General features: G+C 50.8%; 1 long non-coding RNA gene across 1 annotated transcript in view; it reads right to left on the reverse strand.

Annotated features, from left to right (window-relative positions):
• Window positions 1-342: 342 nt before the first annotated feature.
• LOC119953327 overlaps window positions 343-25,487 on the reverse strand; it is a 50,790-nt gene continuing 25,645 nt past the window's right edge. The window contains exons 3-5 of the long non-coding RNA XR_005457996.1: window positions 9,706-9,809; window positions 5,657-6,210; window positions 343-990 (exon numbers count right to left, since the gene is read on the reverse strand). This is a non-coding gene — a long non-coding RNA (uncharacterized LOC119953327). The remainder of the gene's footprint in view (window positions 991-5,656; window positions 6,211-9,705; window positions 9,810-25,487) is intronic.

The following is a 25,487-nucleotide window of genomic DNA, read 5'->3' on the forward strand; positions in this document are numbered from 1 at the left end:
ATGGCCTTATCTGGTTAAGGCAGGGGAATCGAACTATGCAAACGGGGAAAGTCCAGATTTGTTCCTCAGATTTTGCCAAGAGGTGTTACAACTGGCCTTAGAGCCCCAGGTTAAAGGGAAAATTGATGACTATCCAGTCACCTATGCCTTGAACTTAGGATTTATGAAGGTCAGGTGAAGACTTTTGATGAACCTCGTGGTCAAATTGTTCCCATTATTTTACCATGAACAGCAGCGGAGTTAATAATAATAATATTAATAATTGTTTATTGTCACAAGTAGGCTTCAATGAAATTACTGTGAAAAGCCCCTAGTCGCCACATTCCGGCGCTCTGTTCGGGGAGGCCGGTACGGGAATTGAACCCGCGTTGCTGGCATTGTCTGCATTCCGATGTCAGCTGTTTAGCCCACTATGCGAAACCAGCCCCCTAGTTGTGCGAGGGTGCTGCAAAGGGCACTTGAAATCCATGAAATTGTACTCCAACAAGGTATTCATTCCTTCACGAGGGTAAGAAATCATGTGAAACATGAACAAATGAAAATACAGAGTGCCACTTCACCACTGCGTCTCAATGGCAAAAAACAAATGGTTGCTTCTTTTGGTGCAAGCTGGCGTGTATACTTTTGTGTCAACTTCCAACAGAAAAATATTCACTGGATCCAAAATTCACCAACAATCACAATAGATACTGTTGAACTTTCAGCTTTTAAAGCATATAATATTGGTTGGCTGCCTTTCTGAGCACAGCCCTCAGTCCATGTAAACTTAGGTAAACAGAGATTCACTGAATTGCATCGACAGTGCACCATAGTTGTCGCCAGCATTTACGAACATACCCATCTCATTCGGTAATCTGCTGCCGAGGATTGTGTTATGCTCTTGCAGGTGCAAGGTCATTTCTTCCCGTGACACACTCGAGTATGGACACTGCATACAGCTGTATCGACCCCTGGTATGCTCCCACACAATTCTGCTGTTTGCAGACTGAGCTGCAAGAGAGGTGATAAACAATACTTGATTAGAATTTACCAAGAAAGTGCATTTTATGAAGTTACTCGAAACCAAAATCATTCTGCTGTTAATGTATGGTGAGGAGTCAATACAACCACACTACACCCTTCGTCACATAGAATGGATTTAAAAGCACTGGGCATCAGGAACCAAACTTCACCGTACGGGCGTGATTCAACTAAATGGCAACAAAGTCCCATAGCCTGCGTGTTTAACTGCACCTTTCCCGGTGCTCACAGCACCAAGAAACACATAGCTTTACAACGCATTAAATAGTGGGCCTCACCAGGGGACTCACAGCCGAGGCCGCAATAGCCCCGTTTTCTGCATCGAGTAGCTCTGCTTTTGTAAATTATGTCCTGATCTCCAAAGCCCTCGACACGACCCCTGACCACCCCCACCTCCAATGCACTACGGGAGGATCCCCCCCCCCCCCCCCCCGCAGGCACATCCACCAAGACCCGCGCAGGGCACCCCCGACCCAATCGCACCTGTGCAAGATTGCCAGCTTGGCACCCTGGCAATGTCCAACCTGGCACCCAGGCACTGCCAACAGGACTCTGACCAGCATTCCCCTGAGCACTCCGAGACAAAGGGGATAGATCCCAAAGCCTTGGGTACCTCAGGAAACTGCACGCTAGAGTGAGACTAGCTGTCTCTGTCTAATACGCAGATTTGCTAAGAAGTGATCCTGCCCACATGGGCACGATCTTGGGAGATTGTGTAGATCTTGCAAAACATTGTGAGCCCGGTAGAAACCTGGGAGCAGGGTCTCCCAGCTTATTTTTAAATAGAGTAACCCATTTTTTTTTTCCAATTAAGGGGCAATTTAGCGTGGCCAATCCACCTAACCTGCACATCTTTGGGTGTGTGGGGGTAAGACCCAGGTAGACACGGGGAGAATGTGCAACTCCACACAGACACGGGGGAGAATGTGCAAACTCCACACATACAGTGATCCACGACGGGGATCAAAACCCGGGTCCTCAGCGCTATGAGGCAACAGTGGTAACTACTATGCCACCGTGCCGCCCTGGGGACTCTCCCGGCTTTTATCGGCCAAGCTGCACTGTGGCGAGGTGCTTTCCGGTGTAGCGTGGCCATTAAATCGCACCCAATATTCCAGTTATAGGTAAATCAGAGCTTTGAAAAGATTCAGCATAACTTCCCTGCTGTTGCACTCTGTCTCGAATTGTGGAAGCCAAGTGCCCCTATGCTTTGCTCACCACTCTACATTTCCTGCCACTTTCAAAGATCTATGCATGTGAACCCCTGGGTCCATCCTCACTTTAGAACTGTGTCATTTAGTCTACATCACTTCGCTGAATCCCTCATACCGAAATGCAGTACATCACAGCTCTCTATTAAATTCCATGTGCCACTTGTCTGCCCATTCTGCAAGCTTTTATCCATGTTCTGTCATAGTCAATTGATACCATCCTCATTGTTTGCCACACGTGCAAGTTTGGTACCATAAGCAATTTTGAAATTTTACTCTGCATTCTAATATCCAAGTTATTCATTTAGATTTATATATTTATAGGGTGGAATTTAAAGGAAACATTTCTAAGTTAATTTGTAGCGGGTTTATCAGGGAGTCCCCCAGCACTATCAAATGCCACTTAGTCACGTATTTGGGCCCTGGGCAGTTTCTCGTCTGTTTAGCCCACACTTAGAATTTTTTTCAGCTGCTGGGATCTGAACTCAGAGATTGGGCCACCGTTCTGAAAGATTGCCCCGATCTCTCAGTGAGCTTGTGGGTTCCCCACTCTCCCCACCCTTGGGCATTGTCACACACACACCCACCTCCCCCCCCCCCCCCCCCCCCCCCCCCCCCCCCCCCCCCACCCCCAAGTGAGGACATTCGCTACGGAGTTCCCCCCTCTACAGGCACCCCACCCACACCCTCTTGCAGGTCCCCCCTCCATGACACCCACTGTCACCATCCGCAACCTCCCAGAGGGCCCACTTACCTGCCATGCACCCCCCCTAACCTCCATCATCCTTTCATGGGCATGCCCCCTCAGGCCCCTGACCCTTGGGCAGTGCCACTCTGAACACCTGGGCACCCTTGCACTGACACCCAGGCAGTGCTCCTACCAACTTGGCAGTGCCCAGTGGCCTGCATTCCAGGGGATGGCTAGGAGCTACCCTACACTCTGATGGCCCGGGCCGGGTACCATTCTGCCTGGTCCACTTTGCGGGACCAGTACTGAATGGTGCATGGCTGCAGCCGCGCTGGGGGCGGCTGGTAGATCCCGGGGAGGCTTGGTAGATATGAGGTGAAACTCGCCCAAGTAGGTTACCCTACTTAAGCGAATGCCATTTGGTCACATCCTTATTCAGTGTGCTCAGATTTCCGACACCTCACCAGACTTGGGAAACGGAGGTGTGAAGCTGGGACGCCCGCAAGGGGCCTTTCTAGGGATCTATGGCCACGTTGTTACTCTGACTTGAGAGCAACGCAGATGTATATCCAAAACAAAGGTGCAGGTTCTGGAGTTCCTCAAGGCGTGGGGATCATGGAATGCGCAGCTTCTTTTCTGTCCCGATCTTTGCTCCGGTCCTTGCTAACTCTTCAACTGGCAGGGTAGAAAACAATGCCTCACTCTGGCATGACGAACTGGTTACAATGGGGGTGAGTTTAACGAAATGGGAACAAAGCCCATAGCAAGCGTGTTTCCCTGCACTCGCAGCACCAAGAAACAAGGCTATAAACAGACTTGCGTTTGATAAGGGGCCTCAACTGGGAACATGTGGCCGAGGCCCCACACAGCCCTGTTTTGTGCGCTGGGAAAGGTGCATAGTGTGTTGGGGGGGGGCGTCAAGGGCTTCTTGAGATCAAATGCATCCCGATCTTTTGCTACTGAGGAGGTTCTGGCGAGCAGAGCTCCCCAGCGCACAAACAGGGCTATGTGGGGCCTCGGCCACACGTTCCCAGTTGAGGCCCCTTATCAAACGCAAGTCGTGTTTAATAGCCTTGTTTCTGGTGCTGCGAGTGCAGGGAAACACGCTTGCTATGGACTTTGTTCCCATTTCGTTAAACTCTGCCCCATTGTAACCAGTTCGATCCAGAGTGGGCATTTTTCTACCCTGCCAGTTGAAGAGTTAACAAGGACCGTATCTCTGCCAATATTGGTTGCCATTTTTTGGAGCATTAATTAGCTCAGGGAGCTGCTGATAATCTTGATTAGAACATAGAACTACAGACAGCAGAGAAGAAGCAGGCCATTCTGCCCATCGAGTCTGCACCGACCCAGTTAAGCCCTCACTTCCACCCTATCCCCGCAACCCAATAACCCTCCCAACTTTATTTGGTCACTAAGGGCAATTTATCATGGCCAATCCACCTATCCTGCATGTCTTTGGACTGTGGGAGGAAACCGGATCACCGGGAAGAAACCCACGCAGACACGGGGAGAACGTGTAGACTACGCACAGACAGTGACCCAGCGGGGAATCGAACCTGGGTCCCTGACGCTGTGAAGACACAGTGCTATCCACTTGTGCTACCGTGCTGCCCAATGGGGATTAGCCCCACCCCTTTCCCATCCAAAGCCTGTGGAGCCTCGAGGGCAATAAATTGAAAGGGAGGGGTAAAAAGAGGAAACGCCGTTAAGTGGTCACTGATTGCTCACTTAAGTACCTCTTTTGGGGAAAGGGCAGTGGGGCTGGCCTAGGCCTCAGCCATGCCACTTGAAAATGCGGAGGGACTGGGGTGGGAAGGTAATGCAGGAAATTTGCAGATCCCCACCTCCCCAGTCGCTCCCAAACCTGCTATGAAATGAAATTGAAAATAAAAATCGCTCATTGTCACGAGTAGGCTTCAAATTAAGTTATGGGAATCAACCATGCTTCTGGCCTGCTTGGTCTGCTTTCAAAGCCAGCGATTTAGCCCAGTGTGCGCAGTGTATAATTCAGTCACAGATTTAAGGTTTCAGGCAAGTGATTCAGGAGGGGAGCGGTGGGCGGGGTGGGGGGGGGGGGGGGGGGGGGGGGGGGGGGGGGGGAGAGTGAGGCAGAATTTTTGGGTTTGGAACTCGTTGCTTATAAAGGTGTTGTGCGCGGAGATGATCAATGATTTCAATTGGATAGGCATTTGAAGGAAAACGTTCTAGGGCTCTGGGGACAGCATAGGAGGATTGACTCGGTTGGCTGAATGGCTTCCTTCTGTGCCATTATGGCGCTAAAATATAACATCGGACTGGCAGCACATGACTCATTTCAGCTGATGGTTTGAATAACTCAGGTCAGCAGGATCGATGAAATTCACTGGTAAGAAAATTGAAAATATCAAGGAAGTGACCAGAAAAAACCCCAACATAAACAGGTGCCCAGGAGTTAAGCCACTTTCACCCAATATTTTTTTAAAAAACTGTATTTTTCCCTCATAAACAATGGTTTGCTAACTTTGAAAGATGCAATTCTGAAGAAAAAGTGATTTCATTAGAGGGTCATTTATTATGGCGAAAAGCATACAAATATTAGTTTCTTCCAGAATGCCCTTCCTGTAAATCTAATTCACAAATTGCCGTTTTCACTAGGAATTTAACATTCAACATGGAAAGACTGACAGCAAATTGAAACTCCATTTTTCTTTAGAAGGTAAAAAAAAAGGTTCCAAGATTAAAAAATACACCTTACCCGTATTCTTCCTCCAGACCGCATTGGAGAATGGCAGACTCTCGGAGGGAACATAAGACCTGAAGCGTGACTGTGTGGCATCTTGGGAGAGGCTGTAAGGTGCGGGATGCATGTATGGAATGAAAGGCCTGGGCACTGGAGTGTGGGCTTGGCTAGGAAACCTGCTGAGGCTGGGTGTGGCAAACAGAGATGGCTCCAGCAGTGAAAACGAATGTGGGGCTGCTGAGACCAATGGCATAGGATTCAGTGAAGGGTGAAGAGTTGGCAGGGGATTTGGTAGAGGCGGGAGCGACCTTGAATCGACTGCCTTGCAAATGGTGTCCATGTTTGCCACGCTGCTATTCTTTTCAAGCTGCTTGATCACGCTTTGAAATTTCACTGGTTCCACAGAGACTGGCTGTTTAATCAGAGGACCCGATTCACTGACAGATAAAGGGCTGGGACACTGCCTGTCTATCTTCTGTGGCAGGGAATACGCCGGAGTGTTAAAACATAAATGCATATGTTTGAAAAGGGATCGATGTGTTCGGAAGCGTAGTTTACATCCTTCACATCTGCAAGACAAAACCATTTCAAAAGTTAATCCTTGGCTCTTGGCACCTTTCATGGTTTTTTAAAACCTAACAGTATATTCAATGAATTGCCACAGCTCAATGTGGCATTTTCATTTCAGAATCAGAAAGCTGTGGGTTTGAATGCCATCCCGATATTTCAGCACATTACACTAGGCCGATGAAGCAGTGAGGGAGTACTGTGCTACCAGAAGTGCCATCTTTCGGATTAAAATGGAGGCCCTGCCTGCATATTCAGGTGGGGAGAAAGAGCTTGTGACACTATTTCGAAGGGCAGGGTATTCGCCACAGTACCCTGACCAATATTTATCCCTTGATCAACGCCAACAAAAAAAGATTACCCAGCCCTTGGATTGGATTGTCTATTGTCACGTATAACCGAGGTACAGTGAAAAGTATTTTTCTGCGAGCAGCTCAACAGTCATTAACTACATGGAAAGAAAAGGGAATAAAAGAAAATACATAATAGGGCAACAGAAGGTTAACTGACTGCTGGTGTTGCGCTGTACTGCCACTTGCAAAATCCTGAAATTCCCTCCCTAACAGCACTGTGGGTGTGCCCACACCACAGGAACTGCAGCGGTTCAAAGGTGGCAGCTCACCACCAGCTTTTCAAAGGTAATTAGGGATGGGCAATGATTGCTGGTCTAACCAGCGATGCCCACACCTTGAAAATGAATTTTTAAAATGGCTGCTGCGTCTCTTAACATTACAATAGCAACAATATTTCAAAAGGTTTAGGGATGGGGATGGGCCGGCGGGAGCAAAGTAGAGAATTCTCTGCTTGCAACCAGCCCGGTCCCAGTCATCTCAGCTCAGTCAATTGAGCATTGGATGTCCAATTGGTGCCAATCTGGCGGGAAGGAATCCAATTAGAGTTGGAAAGCAGGGCTCGGTGGCACAGTGGTTAGCACTGTGGTCTCACAGCACCAGGGCCTTGGGTTCAATTTCAGCCTTGGCTGACTGTGTGGAACATAGAACATAGAACAGTACAGCACAGAACAGGCCCTTCGGCCCTCAATGTTGTGCCGAGCCATGATCACCCTACTCAAACCCACGTATCCACCCTATACCCTATCCACCCACGTATCCACCCTATACCCGTAACCCAACAACCCCCCCTTAACCTTACTTTTATTAGGACACTACGGGCAATTTAGCATGGCCAATCCACCTAACCCGCACATCTTTGGACTGTGGGAGGAAACCGGAGCACCCGGAGGAAACCCACGCACACAGGGGGAGGACGTGCAGACTCCACACAGACAGTGACCCAGCCGGGAATCGAACCTGGGACCCTGGAGCTGTGAAGCATTTATGCTAACCACCATGCTACCCTGCTGCCCAGGTTTGTACATTCTCCCAGTGTCTACGTGGGCTTCCTCCGGGGGTTCCAGTTTCCTCCCACAGTCGAAATGATGTACAGGTTAGGTGGATTGGATAATAAATTGCCCTTAAGTGTCCAGATGGTTAGGTGGGGTTACTGGGATAGGGTGGAGGCATGTGTCTAGATAGGGTGCTCTTTGAGGGTCGGTGCTGTCTCGATGAGTCAAATGGCTCTCTGCATGTAAGGATCCTATGATCCTTGATCTCCAATAAATGGAATGGAACCATCAACCTCACAGCAGCCAGATCAGTCTCAACTGCTGTCATTCACTTTCGCATGGCTTATTGCTGTGATAAAGTTCTGGGATCATGTTGTCAGCCCTGGGCTGGAAGGATAGGCTGGGAAAGAAAAAAGACAGAAAGAGACAAATTCATGTAAGAAAAGTAAAGTTGCCATAGTCCCAGCTGACCACAGGCTGCTTTCCCCTTTGAGGGGGGAGAGCTGACTGGCGGTGATTTAACCTGAGGATCACCGCACCTCAGGCGAGGGGTAAGGCTGAGAAGGTGGGCCTTCATGAATAAACACATTTATGTAGTGCTTTACAGCCAATAGTGACGACACTTCAAAGTGTCGGATAGGCAGCATCCAGTATCCGTACAGCCAGCTCTCACAACGGGAATGTGATATTGACCAGATAATCTGTTTTTATGCGATATCGGTTGAGGGGGCAGAGAAAAGAATTAGCTCGAAAGCAAGAAAAAGCATTCACCTACACATCCCCAGTGCACAGAGTTAGGGTCTGGCTCACCAATTCATCCACTAGATGCAATGGATAGAACTCTCAGTCTAAAGTCACCCTTTCGGCTGCTGGGACACTGACAAACTGGGGCCATAAAGAAAATACGCAAACACCTGCATTGGTGTAACAGGGCAGCAGGTGGGGGTTGGGCCAGCTTCAACTGACCATTTGCATGGCTAATAACTGTTGGAAAGTGAGACATAAGATTCACAGATTCTCTACAGTGCAGAAGGAGGCCATTAACCCATCGAGTCTGCACACTCTCTGAAAGAGCACCTATCTAGACACAGCCCCCACCGATCCCGTAACCCAGTAACCCCGCCTAACCTTTGGACACTAAGGGGCAATTATCATGGCCAATCCCCCTAACCGGTGCATCTTAGACTAGAGGAGGAAATCCACGCAGACACGGGTAGAATGTCCAAAATCCACAGTCACCGAGGCTGGAATTGAACCGGTCCCCGGCGCTGTGAGGTAGCCTGCCGCCTTCAGAGAGTTGTCTTCAGCTGATTGGAGATTTCAGGCGGTCTCACTGTCTGAGCGTCTTCCATAATTATCAAAAGTGTGAGCAGCTGATTCAAATTTTAAGGAGCTTTTTGTCGTGCTGCTGACCCTGGGGTAATACGGACTACAACTGGATGCAGTTAGACTGTAAAGCAGACACCAAACTTAGACGTTAGTTCAATCAGATTTATTGAACTTTGTAACAATGCACACAGCTTGCTGGGTTGACACTCTACTACTCTAAGTGTGCTAACTCTAACTAACTAGACAAGACTAACTCTGAGCCACGTGTAGAAGGTGCTAACTGATATACGCCCTGACTGTCACTACAGTTGTCACCAGTAGAAAGAGGCGGAGTGCTGATGCCTCGTGTGTTTTATAGTAGGAAGCCCCCCTCTAGTGTTCTGTCTAGTGATTGTCCTGTGTGTTGATTGGCTAACCTGGGTGTCTATCACTGCTGTCTTTACCTCATGATGTGTATGAGTGCATATTATGACACTTTTCAAATCATTGAGTACGGTTAAGTCCTTCTGGAAACTGTACATATTGCTCATTACATTTTCAAAGATATGTTTGTAGCTGCCACCTGTGGTTATGACAAACAGCTAGCAATGTTTGTCGGATTTAGTGATGGGGACTGAATTACACTCTCCTGGCCTTTGACAGGGTTTTGGTATTGAACAGGGTCGATGAGCCTCCCACCCCCAAGATGGGGGTGTCACACGTTCTGGGGGAGATCAGGTACCAACTCCAATGCTTTCCGCAGCAGTAATTTCACAGACTGCTTGCTCAGCAAACATTTACTTGCAAACTGGCTGTGCAGGTGTTGGCCTAATGGTCAACTTACTTGAAGTATCGGTTAGGTTGTGATGTGCTCTCATGTGATTCATCAGATGATGCATACTAGAGAAAGACTCTTTGCAGTCATTTGTACAACATTGAATGCTTTACCTGAAAGAAAAACAAAGTCAGGCCAGAAGTGGAACATGTCATAATTGCATTTGGATCACATTTCAATTTATAACCCATGTAGAGCAACTCATCTGTACTATAGCAACCGGCAGATTTGGGGCCGGTAATGGTGTTGACCAGTTAGTTTGGTAAAATAATCCATTGCTGAGAAACTGAGCTGCAATTGAATTTTGTGCGAATTGAAAATCAAAACAATGTTAAAAAGGAAATTTCTCTTCCATCATCCTTGTTGGGCCCTGTGGTTAAAAACATGGTTTTACACGACCACTGAATTCATGATACAGCAAATAGCTATCGAAAGAAAAGGGGCGGAATTTTTCGAGGAATCGCAAAGGGTCAGTCAGAAAATTGACGTGTTTCTGCCTAAAGAAACAGGGCACGTTTCCTGACAAGATCTTCCAGTTTTTTTTTATAAATGTGTTTTATTCAGTTTTCATATTTATTGAACAAATTACAAATTGTTAGGAGAAAGAAAAAAAGAAAAAAAAACAAACACGCAAAAATTAACATACATATTTACAGGTAAGCATCTTCGTAGTAGTAACTGCGCCACCCCCCCCCCCACCCCCCCCCCCCCCCCCCCCCCCCCCCCCCCCCCCCCACCCCCCCCCCCCCCCACCCCTCAACATGTTTATTTAGTTTGGTTTTGGGCCTTAGCTAGCCATCGAACCCCCGTAACGAACCTGTAGCCCCCCCCCCCCCCGCTACCTTCCCCGACTATTCTTCCTCTTGTACATGGCCACAAATAGGTCCCGGAACAGTTGCATGAATGGCTCCACAGTTCTGTGGAAGCCGTCGTCCGGACCCTCGGATGGCAAATTTGATTTTCTCCATTTGGAGAGATTCCGAGAGGTGGACAGCCAGTCCGCAGCTCTGGGCGGTGCTGCTGACCGCCAGCCAAAAGGATTCTACGGCGGGCGATCAGGAGGACCAAAGGCAAGGGCGTCTGCCTCCTCCCAGGAATAGATCTGGCTGTTCTGAAACCCGAAGACCGCCACTCTAGGGCATGGCTCCACCCTCACTCCCACACTTTGGACATTACCTCGAAGAAGGCTGTCCAGTACTCCACGAGTCTGGGGCAAGACCAGAACATGTGGCGTGGTTGGCCGGGCCTCTTTGGCACCGTTCACATCTGTTCCACTCCGGGAAGAACCTACTCTACGGGTTCTTGTTAAGTGGGCTCTATGTACCACTTTAGTTGCGTCAGGCTGAGCCTTGCGCACGTGGAGGTGGAGTTGACCCTATGCAGTGCTTCGCTCCAGAGTCCCACCCGATCTCCATCCCCAGGTCGTCCTCCCATTTCCTCCTTGTTGCGTCCAGTACGGTGTCGTCCCTATCTACCAGTCGGTCATACATGTCACTACAGTTCCTTTCTCTAGGATATGCGTCCAGTAGGTCTTCCAGTAGTGTCTGTCGTGGCGGTTGTGGGTACGTCCTTGTCTCCTTTCGTAGGAAGTTTTTGAGCTGCAGGTACCGTAGCTCGTTCCCCCCAGCTAGCTGAAATTTCTCTGTCAGTTCGTCCAGTTGCGATCCTGCGTCGTGGTATAGGTCCTGACTGTCAGGTGTCCCCCCGTCCTGCCTCCACCTTTTGAAGGTGGCGTCGGTCAGTGCTGGTTTGAACCTATGGTTGTTGCAGATGGGAGCCTGTTCGACATTTTGGTCAGGCAAGTTGCTGCCGCAGTTGGTTTCAGGATTGGAGGGTGGCTGTCACCACTGGGCTGCTGGAGTGGTTTTTTGGGTGGGGATGGGAGTGCTGCCGTGGCGAGGGCCCGGATGGAGGTTCCCATGCAGGAGGCCTCCTCCGCACGCACCCACTCAGCTTCTGGCTCCTGGATCCATCCCCTTACTCGCGCGGCTGTTGCTGCCCAGTGGTAGAATTGTAGATTCGGGAGGGCTAACACCTCCCTGGTTTTTGTTTTTTGTAAGACCTTCTTTGGGATCCTAGCATTTTTACCCCCCCATACGAACGCCATGATGAGTTTGTCCAGCGCTTTGAAAAGGCCTTGGGGATGTAGATCGGAATGGATCTAAAACAGGAAGAGGAACCTGGGCAGTACGTTCATTTTGACGTCTGAACTCTCCCCGCGAGGGAGAGCGGGAGTGTGTTCCATCTTTGCAGGTCCTTTTTAACTTCCTCCGTCAGGCTGGTGAGGTTCCATTTGTGGATCCCTTTCCAGTCATGGGCTATTTGGATCCCCAGGTAGCGGAATTTATGTCGGGCTTGTTTGAACGGCAGCCCCTTAGTGCTGCCCCCCCCCCCCCCCCCCCCCCCCCCCCCCCTTGCGGGTGTACTGGGAAGATCTCACTTTTGCTCATGTTGAGTTTGTAGCCCGAGAAGGCTCCAAACTCTTCAGGAGCGCGATGATTCCGTCCATGCTGCTTTGTGGGTCCGAGATATAGAGGAGCAGATCATCCGCATAGAGTGAGACTCTGTGCTCTCTACCTCCCCTTCGGATCCCCCTCCAATTTTTTGCTGCCCTGAGCGCGATTGCTAGCGGTTCGATTGCTAGTGCGAACAGCAGCGGGGACAGTGGGCATCCTTGTCTGGTGCCCCTGTGCAGCGGGAAGTATTGGGAGTTGGTATTGTTGGCTGTACACTCGCCATGGGAGCGTTGTACAGGAGCTTTACCCAAGCGGTGAACCCTGTTCCAAGCCCGAACCGCTCCAGTACCTCTATGAGGTATTTCCACTCGACTCTGTCGAAGGCCTTTTCTGCGTCCAGGGAGACGATCACCTCTTGTGTTCTCTCCCGGAGGGGGTCATTATACGTTCAGCAGGGCCTGATTTCGCGGTCAGCTGTCTACCTTTGACAAAGCCCGTCTGGTCCTCTGTGACCACCTCAGGTACACAGTCTTCTAGCCTTTTGGCTAGGATTTTGGCCAGTATTTTGGCGTCTGCATTCAGCAGAGATATGGGTCTGTATGACCCACATTCCGTTGGGTCTTGTCTTTCTTAGGTATCAGCGAGATTGAGGCCTGTGCTAACGTGGGTGGCAACGTGCCCTAGCTAGCGAGTCTGTGAACATCTCCCGCAGGTGCGGGGCCAGCGCTGCCGCAAATTTTTTGTAGAAGTCCGCCGGGAATCCGTCCGGTCCGGCGCCTTCCCGCCTGCATGGAGCTAATGCTCTCCATGATCTCTCCCAGTGCTAGTGGTGCTTCCAGATCCCGTTTTCTGCCCTCTCCCACAACTGGTATGTTCAGTCGTCAAGAAACCGGTTCATCCCAGCCTTCCCGTTGGGGGCTCTGAGGTGTACAGCTCTTGGTAGAAGGCTTGAAGGTTTTGTTAATCCTCTCTGGTTCTGTTTCCAACGTGCCTCTGGTATCTCTGATTTGCGCAATTCTCTGCTGGCTGCCTGCTTTCTCAGCTGGTGGGCCAACAGGCGGCTGGCTTTGTCTCCGTGTTCGTATAGGGCCCCGCGTGCCTGGCGGAGTTGGTGTACTGCTTTCCTGGTGGAGAGCAGGTCAAGTTGTGTAATTCTTTTCTCTCCGCCAGGAGTTCTACAGTCGGGGCCTCGGAGTATTTATGGTCTACCTCCAGTATGGAGTCGACCAGCTTCTGCCTAGCCACCCTTTCCTCCCTATCTCTTGCGCTTTGTAGGCTATGATTTCCCCTCTTAGTACGGCCTTAAGCGCTTCCCAGAACGTGGAGGGTGAGACTCCCGTTTTGGTTGATCTCAGTGTACTCCGCTATGGCCTGCGCTATCCTTTCGCTGAAGGCCTTGTCAGCTAGTAAGGCACCGTCCAACTCCATTTGGGGCGCTGGGCCCTTCCCGTCTCTAGCCGCACATCCATGTAGTGTGGAGCGTGGTCTGATATCACAATTGCGGAGTATTCCACCTTGTCTATCTCTGGAAGCACCGTTTTCCCCACCACAAAGAAGTCAATTCTGGTGTACACGTTGTGTACTGGGGAGAAGAAAGAGAATTCTTTCTCCCCGGGTGGGCGAATCTCCAGGGGTCTACTGTCCCATCTGCTCCATATAGTGGCTGAGTTCCCTTGCCATGTTTGAGGTTCTCCCGTTCTGGGGTTTGATCTGTCTTCGTTGGGTCCTGTACACAGTTGAAGTCCCCCCCATGATTAGTCGGTGCGTCGCTATGTCCGGGATTTCTGCCATGGTCTTTTGGATGAAGCTCGTGTCGTCCCAGTTGGGCGCGTACACGTTAACTAGAACTACCGGGCCCCATCCAGGGCCCCGCTGACCATGACATACGTCCCCCTGGGTCCGTAACCGTCTTTGTCGCCTAAACATTGTCCTCTTGCCAATCAGGATCGCCACCCCCTGGCCCTTGCCCCATAACAGGAATGATAGGTTTGTCCATCCAGCCTTTCTTACCCGCAGTTGGTCCTGCTCCCTCAAGTGCGTCTCTTGGAGGAAGACTATGTCGGCCCTCATGTTTCTAAGGTGGGTGAGGACTCTAGATCTCTTCACTGGGCCGTTAAGTCCCCTTACGTTCCAGGTGACTATTCTGGTGGGGGGCTTCTGCCCCCTTGCTCCTGTGGGGTTAACCATATTTGTCCGGTGGACGCGCCCTGCCCTCTGGGGTTTCCCTTTGTTAGGGGGCCGTCCAGGATGTCCACTATCACTGCTCTCCCATGCGGTCGGGTCCCTGCGCTCCGGGGTTCCCCTTGTCCCGGGGACACCGCCATGGCCGTCCACTGTGTGTCCGCCACGCGGGTAGTCCCTGCACTCCGGGGGGCCCCTTCACCCACAGACCGTACTGGGTGGGTGCTTGCAGCAGTTCCCTGTTTCGAGCCCTTGTCTGTGGCACTTTGTGGCCTATTCCCTTACTGGCCTCCTTTGTCCCTGCATTTCCCTCCCTGGTCTCTCGCCCCCGAGTGCCCCCCCCCCCCCCGCTCTATCCCTTTCGGGGATACCCTGTATACCCTCCATTGCCCCTCTCTCCCCATTCCTGTCCCATTTGCTCTCCACCTTTGATGGGTGACCCCCCTCCCCTGCCTGGCGCCTTCCCCCTGTTGGGGGTGCGCTGCGGCCCTGCTCTGTTGCGCGCCCCTTCGCTAGCTTTCTGCTAGCACGGTGGCTCCCCTCTCGGAGGTTGCTGTCCCGCTTCCCTCTCCCCTCTCCAGTACTGCGTTCCCTCGTGCCGGGGCCTGGCCTCCCACCTGGAGCGGGCCCTTGGGCATTGGGTTGTTTTTCGTTCTAGGTGTTCCTGCCAGGGGGGAGGGGGCTGGCTTTGCCTCACCCCTCCCAACCCCCGTTGGCATGACGTATCTGCCATGGGCCCTCGTCCCTACTTCCCATTTATTTTTTCCAGCCCGTGCTCCTCGACGAATCTATTCGCCTCGGCAGGGGCTGTAAAGAAATATTCTTGTGTTGGTATGTGACCCAGAGTTTTGCTGGGTACAGCATACCAAAACGTACTTTGTTCTTATAGAGAGCTGCTTTCGCTCTGTTGAACTCCGCCCGTCTCTTAGCTATGTCCGTTCCAAAATCCTCGTAGATTCGGATGGCGTGCCGCCCCAATTGCAGGCTCTATTCTCCTTGGCCCAGCGCAGGATTGTCTCCCTATCCCGGTACCGGTGCAGTCTGGCTATAACTGCTCTCGGTTTTTCCCCTTCCTTGGGCTTCGGGCGCAGTGACCGATGAGCTCTGTCCATTTCCGGTGGGGTGGGAAAAGTTTCCGCCCCACTAAGGAGCCCAGCATCGCAGCCACGAATGTTGTGGGATTTCTACCCTCTATCCCTGGCAGGCCCACTATCTTAATATTTATTTCCCCTACCCCTTTTCTCTTTACCAGTTTTCTTTTGGGTTGAACAGAAATACAAGTCTCTTTTTTCTTTTGTCTTCTCTCCCCACTCAACCAGGAGAGAGAGAGAGAGAGTCCCTTTGTTCTTTGTCTTGCCACGTGGTGGTCACTGCAGTTGGGGGGGGGGGGCGGTGGGCCGTGGCGCTGCCGGTTGGGGGGGGGGGGTGTCCCCGCTGCTGGCTTGGGGGGGGGGGGTGTCCCCGTGCTTTGGGGGGGGGTGTCCCGCTGCTTTGGGGGGGGGGGTGTCCCCGCTGCTTGTGGGGGGGGGGGGTGTCCCCGCTGCTTGTGGGGGGGGGTGTCCCCGATGCTTGTGGGGGGGGGTGTCCCCGCTGCTTGTGGGGGGGGGGTGTCCCCGCTGCTTGTGGGGGGGGGGGGGGTGTCCGCTGCTTGTGGGGGGGGTGTCCCTCTGCTTGTGGGGGGGGGGGGGGTGCCCCGCTGGCTGGGGGAGGGGGGGGTGTCCCGCTGCTGGCGGGGGGGGGGGGGGGTGTGTCCCGCTGCTGGCTGGGGGGGGGGGGGGGGGGAGAGAGAAGAGGGCCGCCGCCGCCGCACCGCTCCTGGCCCGCGTGGGGGGGGGGGGAGAAGAGGGGCCGCCGCCGCCGCACCGCTCCTGGCCGCGTGGGGGGGGGGGGGGGGAGGGAGAGAAGAGGGGCCGCCGCCGCCGCACCGCTCCTGGCCCGCGTGGGGGGGGGGGGAAGAGAAGAGGGGCCGCCGCGCTGCACCGCTCCTGGCCCGCGTGGGGGGGGGAAGAGAAGAGGGGCCGCCGCCGCCGCACCGCTCCTGGCCCGCGTGGAGGGGGGGGGGGGAGGGAGAGGGGTTGGACCTGCTGCTGTTGGGCCCCCAGTCGCTGCCTCTCCTCTGCCGTCGCCGCTCCGGCGTCTGCGCTCCGGCTCCTCCGCTGCCGTCCTCCGGCTCCTCCGCTGCCGCGCTCCGGCTCCTCCGCTGCCGCGCTCCGGCTCCTCCGCTGGCGCTCCGGCTCCTCCGCTGCCGCGCTCCGGCTCCTCTTCCGCCGTCCGGCCTGTCGGGGGGGGGGGGGGGGGGGGGGGGTGTTCTCCTTGTTTGGCGCTTGCGGGAGCCCCTCTCCCTGCGACCTCCTTGCTCGCCGCCCGGAAGTCGAATCTCATTCCCATAGTTTGCCATTTTTTTGAATGTGCTTTGCCCTGGCATTTTGAGGGGTGGGGCCTAAACACGTTAGCAAGCCCGTCTTCACAGATCAGGGAGGTGACGTTAGCACCATCCCCCACCCAAGGATCACCGGCATCAATTCCCCCCCCCCCGGAGGCAACAGGGCCCTCCCAGTGGGTCTCGCTATAGGCCATGCACCTTGGCACTGCCTGGTTGGCACTGCCCTGTATCCAAACAGCTGGAGGCTACAATGTCCTCTTGAGCTCCCCCTTGCAGGATCAAGGTGTACATTCGAGAAAACTTCCAAGCAAGTACGGAGCTCTGTCATCGAGAATGAAATAAAACTCAATCGAAAGAAAACGGAGTTCAGCCAGGCCCCTGGCGTGAAATTGAGGAAGTTCTTGAGAGTTAATTGGGCATGAAATTGAATGTCCACTGCACCCGGTTCCTATTTTGTAAGGACCAGTAGTAATTGGCACCCGGCTGACATCCCACTATTAGGCGGGAAAATTGCGCGAGGCTGAAGATCTGAATTCAATCTCATTAACAAGATCGAAATGATTAAATTTTTAAAATCCCATCCTTAATGTTACAAAGCCAATGCACAGAGTGGACAGGGAAAACCCTCAACCCATCTCATTGCTTGTTCTAGAAACCAATTCAAATTGAAGTCAATTCGTGGTCTCTACAAGAGACACTTACAAGATCCAAGCTGACACGAAAAGGCATCGCGCCTCATCCTTTGCTTGATCATAGCCAAAAGTCCGAGAAGTGATTGAGAGATTGAAATTCATTCAAATACATTTAAAATCAGCTTTTCGCCTTTACTGGGAGAGATCTGGTTCTTGCCAATTGGAAGGGCCTGGGACAATCGCAAACCATTTTGCGCTTGGCGAGAATCCAGTTTGTGGCCTCACGCCAAATAAAAACAAAATCAAAACTTTTTTTGATTCTCCTCATTTTTATGAAATAAACAAAAGAAAACAAAAACAAAGTATCAATCTCCCAAACAGCATCCCCTTCAGTATACATCCTTGTACATTTCAAGTAAAAAAGAAAGAGAAATTATCAGTAAACAGTGCACTCAAGAACAACAATAACCACAACCCCCCCCTTCCCCCACCCCCCGAATGTTCGATGCAACCAAGTCTCGAAAATGCACAATACACAGTCCCCATGAATTGTAGAGCCCTTCCTTTATCCCCCTCAGCTCAAACTTCACCTTCTCGAGAGACAGAAATTCCAGTAGATTCCCCCCCGCCAAGCCGAGGAACAGGTCGGAGAAGCTGACCTCCACCCCAACAGGACCCACCCACGAGCAATCAGTGAGGCGAAGGCTACAACATCTGACCCCGCATCCAATGGCAGCCCTGGCCTGTCCGAAAATCTGAAAATGGCTTCTAGGAGCCCTGGCTTAAGGTTCATGTGCATTACCCAGAGATGACACTGAAAACCTCCTTCCAAATACATCTCCAGCTTCGGACAGGACCAAAACATATGTACATGATTTGCGGGGCTCCTCCCACATCGCTCAGACACATTCTCCACTTCCTCAAAGAGTTGGCTCATCCTCACCCTCGTGAGGTGCACCCTACGCACGACCTTCAGCTGTATCAGCCCCAACCTTGCGCATGCGGTTGAGGCGCTCACCCTCCGGAGAACCTCACACCACAGACCATCTTCCACCAACTCTTCCTCCCACTTGGCTTTGATCCCCTCCATGGATACCCCATCGTCCCCCAGAATCCTCCCGTAGATCGCTGACACCACCCCCTTCTCCATTCCCCCTGCCGTCAATACCTCTTCCAATAATGAAGTGCCGGCACTATCGGGAAGCTCTGAACCTCCTTCCGAGCAAAGTCCCGGAATTTCAGGTACCTAAATCTTTCCTGTCTCCCCAGTTCATATTTCTCCCCCAACTCTTCCAACTTCGCAAAACGTCCCCCCAGGAACAGGTCCCGACTTCTCTTTCCTCCCATCTTCAAAACCTCCCATCCAGCTTCCCTGGTTCAAACCTATGATTCCCTCTAATTGGCATCTCCCCTGACCTAGCCCCCAGCCTAATGTGCTGTCTCAATTGTCTCCAAATCTTCAGCTTTGCCACCACCACCGGACTCCCAGAGTATTTACACGGGGCTATTGGAGAGGCGCTGTTGCCAATGCCCTCAACCCCAATACCCTTCACAGGTCCTCCTCCATTCTAACCCACTGGGACTCCCCCCTCCAAACCCAAACCCTCACCTTTTCGGCATTCACCGCTCAATAGTAAGATAATAAATTCGGGAGGCCCAACCCCCCTACCTGCCGCCCTCTCTGCAGAACCACCTTCCTAATCCCTGGCTATACTCGTCGCCGCGTGGCAGCACAATCGTTCTAATCGCCTGCACCCGACCTGCCAGTGATAGAGGAAGACCATCTCACTTTGCCAAATCCGCTTTCACCCCCCCCCCCCCCCCCCCCCCCCACCCCCACCACCACCACTGACATCCCCAAATACCTAAAGTGAGTTGCCGCCCTGTGGAATGGTAGCCATCCCGCCCCTGGGTGGGACATCCCAAATACTTCACTCTTCTCCGGGTTTAATTTATACCCTGAAAAGGACGCAAAAGTTCGGAGAAGCTCCATTATATTCCCCATTAACGCACTTCACTCTGATACATATAACAATAAATCATCCGCATACAGAGACACCCTATGTTCCACCCCTGTCTGTACTATTCCCTTCCACAATCCCGACCTCCTTAAAAGGGATGGCCAAAGGCTTAATCGCTAATGCAAATAGCAGAAGGGAGATAGGATCGCCCTGCCTGGTCCCCTGCCTGGTCCCCCGGTGCAGCGTAAAGATCCCCACACTCATTATTTGTGTGGCCACTCGCCCGTGGTTCCTCATATAATAGCTGTATCCACTCGTGAATCCTGGCCCGATCCCAAACCTCCCAAGAACCGCAATATAATACCCCCATTCTACTCGTGCAGCACAACCACTACCTCTGTCTCCTCCTCACGCCAAATTTTCTTGGCAGAGCGAGAACTGTGCAGGGCACAATGTGGCCAGAAAACCACCCCCAATATTTCTGTTCAAACATGAAAAAAATATCTTCTAGTTAGTTAGGGGGGGGGGATCAAACCCAGGTCCTCAGCGGCATGAGGCAGCAGTGCTAACCACTGTGCCACCCTCATTAGTCGGTTGTTAATTAGTAATTGCTGTTGGGATGCCAATTGTTCAGGATATTTATTAGATCATTATTCGCAGAACCACATTATTATGGGAAAGCAGGATGTAAGATAATGGAATATGACACAAACAGAGAATAACATAGAAACACAGGAAGTGGCTATTTGACCCAAACAGTCTATGCTGGTGTTTATCCTTTACACGAGCAGGAGTCCCAATCTATTGCGGTCACTTTGTTCCATAACACCATGTCCCTTTCCTTTAACTACATACTTAACCTATATTTAATGATTGACCTACTCTTGGTTTCAGTCACGATTCCTGGTCGTGCATTCCGTAGGTTCGCAACCCTGTGTACAAAAACAGTTTTCTTGTTCTCGATTATAAAAGTCTCACAAATGAAGGGTAAGTTTTCCGGTTCTCCCCACCGTAGGAATTGTTGCAGGCGGGAGGGAAGATTTGGCGGGTCATTTAAAGGCCTGTTGACCTCAAGCGGGAATTTCTGCCCTTGGGGCAGGCCCAGTTGGAAAATCCCACCCATAAGCTTTCATCTGGTCCTCAAACACTGGAGTCAGTCTGCTTCTGTCCCATCGCATCATATTTTTAAACAACTCAATCAAATCATTCCATAATCCCCTCTGTTCCACAGACTGTAACAACAGGCCAATGTTTCAAGTCCTTTCGTATTTACCTTGGTTCAAAGAGCAATGGTCTCATTCAAGTCGGAAGGTTATGGGTTCAAACCAACTCAAGGGACATGAGCAGATGATCTAGGCTGGCTCTGCAGTGCAGTACTGTGGAGTGCTGTACTGTCTGAGATGTTACCCTTCCAACCAGAGGTAAAAAGGTTCCTTTGCTCGTTTCAAACAAGAACAAGGGAGTTCTCCCAGTGCCGTGGACAACATCAACTGACGTTTAACACACATTATCTGGTCAATATTTCACTGTTCTTTCTGGGATCTTGCTGTGCGCAAATTGGTTGTCCCCCTCCACCTACATACAACTCTGGCTACACATCAAAAAGTAGTTTACTGGCTGTGAAGCATTTCGGGGCATCCTGACGTCAGGAAAGGTGCTACCTGAATGCAAATCCCACTTCTCCTCCCTTAACCTGGGGAGGTGATGGCGTAGTGGTATTGTCACTGCACAAGTAAACCAGAGACCCAGAGTAATGCTCTGGGGACTCGGGTTCAAAACCCGCCACTGCAGATGGTGAAATTTGAATTGAATAAAAACCTGGAGTGAAAAAAGTCTAAATAATGACCATGAACCCATCGTCGATTATCGAAAAAAACCCACCTGGTTCACTAACATTCTTGAGGGAAGGAAATCTGCCATCCTCATCCTGGTCTGGCCTACATGTGACTCTAGATTCACAGAAATGTGGCTGACTCTTAACTGCCCCCTCAAGGGCAATTAGGGATGGGCAATAAATGCTGGCACAGCCTGCGATGCCCATGCCCCATGCACAAATATAAAAATAAACTTGCAGTTTGGATCTTGCTTTCTTGGTTTGGACTAAAAAAGGGTAGAGGGTTGGACAAGTTTTATTTACTACTGAACTTCTAATGGAGCTGTTAATCTCCCTTCACGAGCCTAGTCTTGAGTGCTACAGTAATGCATTTGATGGTCTATCTCAAGTGCTTATCTTCCCTACAGGAAGTCAGTGTTTCACGCTTGTAGGCAAGGATTATTTGTTGTGGATCCTCGTGGTCCCTAAACTATGGATACACTCCACATCTTCCTCTCCCACTGCAGGGTAACAATTTTTAAAAATCACGTCAAAATCTCGATCGAGTAATCACTCTCATTCGCTGATGTTTCCGAATTTTCTCAATTCGTTATTACAATCTTGGATGCAAGTAATCACAGTTTGGCGGAACTTCCTGCAGATGGGCTCATCAGGGTTCACATGTGGGAGTGGAAGTTCCCACAACCTACAGGAACCACACATTCTGGTTCCTTCCTGTGCTGTCATTCATTCCACGTCACAGGATAAACTTAACTTTCAATTCAATCGCTCTGCTATTTCCTCCACTTCCACTCTTCCAAACAAATACATTTTTTCTGGAAGTATTATTTTCATCTCGTTCGGTTTTAACTGGACACAATTATTGGATAGATTAATGGTAAAAATACCATGATATGGACAGTCTGATTTTGGAGCGTAAAACGCCAACACAAATGCAGCCCGACCACCATGTTTAAGGGAAAAGCAAAATAGTATGGATGCTATACTATATGTAAGAAAATGCTGGAAAACCTCAGGATGATTTGTGGAGAGAAACAAAATCAATTGGGGGGGATATTCCGGCTGCTCTTTCCAGGCGAATCTCCCAAGCCCGCCGCCGGTGAACCTCTGCTGTGGGTTTTCCAGCAGCGGGAGATGGATTCAATGGAAAATCTCATTGGCAGCAGCGGATCCGGAAGATCCCGCCGTCGCCCAATGACGGCCGCCTCCAGCCGCCGAAAAGCAAGCGCAAGGGCATGTGCAAATCACCACCAATATGGCGGGCCAGAACCGAAAGTCTCGAGGACTTTCAGCATTTTCTGCTTTATACTGGGCGGGATTTACCGACCAACCCTCCACAGCTTGTTTCTCGACGGTGGAGGCAGCCCAGCGGGATTTACCGATCCTGCCGTTGTTAACAGCATTTACCGGTGACTGTATCCCTCATCGCTGGGAAACTATGCGCTGGCGTGGGACCAGAATATCCCGCCGCTGTCAACAGCTGGTAGATTATGCCCACTTTGTTTAATAGTCTCTGAAGCAAGCCTCTGAGAAATCTAAACCTGAAACATTTCTGTTTGTGCAAAAAGTCTGTTCTCACTCCCTGCACAGGCACATCATACTTAGCCAAGTGGTGTAGTTAAAAAAATATATTCATGGAATGTGGGTGCTGCTGGCAAGTCTCGTATTTATTGCCTGTCCTTAATTGACCTCGAGAAGGTCGTGGTAAGCTGCCATCTTGAACCCCTCAAGTCTCTGTGTGTAGGAACGTTCAGAGTGCTAATAAGGAGGTCCAGGAAATTAGTAGATTCCAAGATTGAGACATGTATATGGGGGAACTGCGAGGTACACATACTCTGTACATGGTTGTGACAAGCCAAGATCCTGCAAGTGACCTGTACAAACAGCTCTGAACATGTCCAACAGCATTTCCGACTAATAACACCAGACTCGTTTGAGCTTTGGCTTTGGAGTTATCAGGAGGGGACTGAGAAAAGTCCCAGGCCCTTGCAACAGTTTTACCCCTTCACTAATGAACTAGGGTTGACTGGTCTATACCCAAACCACCAGGCCTATGTGAAATGATTCCAGGCTGTTACAGAGAAGTGAGGCAATAAATAGAGGGAGTTCTGACGTGGATTTTCCTATCCTCTCTGGGTACAGGCGTGGTCAGAGGACTGCTAACTTGATTTTAAAAAGTGAAAGGAACATGAAACGCAATGAGTAATTATCAGTCAGTCAGCCAAACCTTGGTCGTGGGCAAATTATTGGAAAAATGTTGAATTGCCAATTATTAAGAAACAGAGGACAAGCAACATGGACGTATAAAGAGATGGCTGTGTTTTGCGAACTAGATTGACTTTTTGGAGACGAGGGTTAATAAAGGTAATACGTCTTTTATTTTTAAATTTTAGCGTACCCAATTCATTTTTTCCAATTAAGGGGCAATTTAGCGTGGCCAATTCACCTCCCTGCACATCTTTGGGTTGTGGGGGCAAAACCCAAGCAAACACGGGGAGAATGTGCAAACTCCACACGGACAGTGACCCAGAGCCGGGATTGAACCTGGGACCTCGGCGCCGTGGGCTGCAGCGCTAACCACTGCGCCACCGTGCTGCCCAAAAGGTTACACATCTGATGCAGTTTACACATGGTTTTAAACAAGATTTCTGGCAAGGTCCCAGATGACAGATTGGCCAGAAAATTAAAAGCCCATGGGATCCATGGGAAAGGTGGCAAATTGGATCAAAAATTGGCTCAGTGGCAGGAAACAAAGGGTGATGGTCAAAGGGGTTTCTGAGGCTGGAAGGTTGCTTTTGGTGTGGTTTGCAGGGCTCAATTGTTTCTGTGGGGGATATATCAATGATTTAGACCTAAATGTAGGGAGCAGGAAGAAGAAGCTTGCATAGGATACAAAATGGGCTGTGCGATTTGGCAGTGAGGAAAAAGGCTGTGGGCTGCAAGACTGGTCAGGTGGGCAGAAAAGTGGCCAATGGAATTCAGTCCAGAGTACTGTGAAGTAAATACAAAATAAATGATAGAATATTGACAGGTGTAGAGGGCAGGGAGACTTGGGAGTGCATGCCCACAGATGGAGCGGCGCAAGGTAGATAAGACGGCTAAGAAGTGGCAAATGAGGGCAGCACGGTGGTGCAGTGGGTTGGCCCTGCTGCCTCATGGCGCTGAGGTCCCAGGTTCGATCCCGGCTCTGGGTTACTGTCCGTGTGGAGTTTGCACATTCTCCCAGTGTTTGCGTGGGTTTCGCCGCCACAACCCAAAGATGCTTAGGCTAGGTGGATTGGCCACACTAAACTGCCCCTTAATTGGAAAAAAAATTATGGGGTACTCAAAATTTATTTAAAAAAGAAGCAGTGCTAGACATTTTCTTCAGCCAGAATGTCATGGAGTTTGGACCTCCCTGAAAGGGCAACAGAGGCTGGAATCTTTCACTCTTTCACCAGGTTTAAAAAGTACTCGAGATAACCTACAAGGCTATGGAAGGTTGGATTAAACTAGGTACTTTTCCAACTGGTACCTACATAATGGGCTAAATGGCTTCCTCTTGTACCCTCTATGATTCTATCATTAGCCATGTCCTACATTACTGCAAAACCAGCCTCTTCCAGTTGGTGGATTACTAAAGGCTGGATTTGCCTTCTCCAATACGTCTGCAAAACTGACTTGGAAGAAATTGGCCTAAATCTTTGGATTTTCAATCTGGTAGAGGTGGCCTGGTTAAAAAGGCCCGCTTCAGGGCTCTGGGACTTTGTCCGATTTACGATAAAAACAGCAAAAAAAAGTCTTCTAGCTTTCATCCCTCCTCACCCCCAACACACACCGCAAACCCCATACATGAAAACTCATGGCATCTTATGTCCCCACCTACTGTTGCCTGCCAAGTTCACATTTTGATTAGAACCACTTGGGACTGTCAAAGAGATTAGCTGCTTTAGATGTGGGGCGATGAATACTAATGTTTGTTTTCTTAAGAGTCCATAGGGCTCATCCGATGGTGGCTAGAATGAGTAGGTTCTGTGAGGGGGTGGAGGATAGGTGTGGGTGGTGTGCTGGTAGGCCCGCAAATCATGTCAACATGTTTTGGGCCTGCATGAAGTTGCAGAGATTTTGGCAGGGGTTCGCTGGCGTGATATCGGAGGTACTGGGGGGCCAAGGTGGTACCGAGTTGGCAGTGCTTGCAGTGTCGGAAGACTCAGGAGTTGAGGGGGTGAAAAAGGCCGGCGTTCTGGCCTTTGCGTCTCTGGTAGCCCGGAGACGGATCCTGTTGGGGTGGAGGGACTCGGAGCCTCCAATGCCGGGGGTGTGGGTGAGCGACCTCGTGGATTTCCTTAGGCTGGATAAAATAAA

Source organism: Scyliorhinus canicula, chromosome 18 (genome assembly GCF_902713615.1).
Source record: "Scyliorhinus canicula chromosome 18, sScyCan1.1, whole genome shotgun sequence".
NCBI classification, from domain to species: domain Eukaryota; kingdom Metazoa; phylum Chordata; class Chondrichthyes; order Carcharhiniformes; family Scyliorhinidae; genus Scyliorhinus; species Scyliorhinus canicula.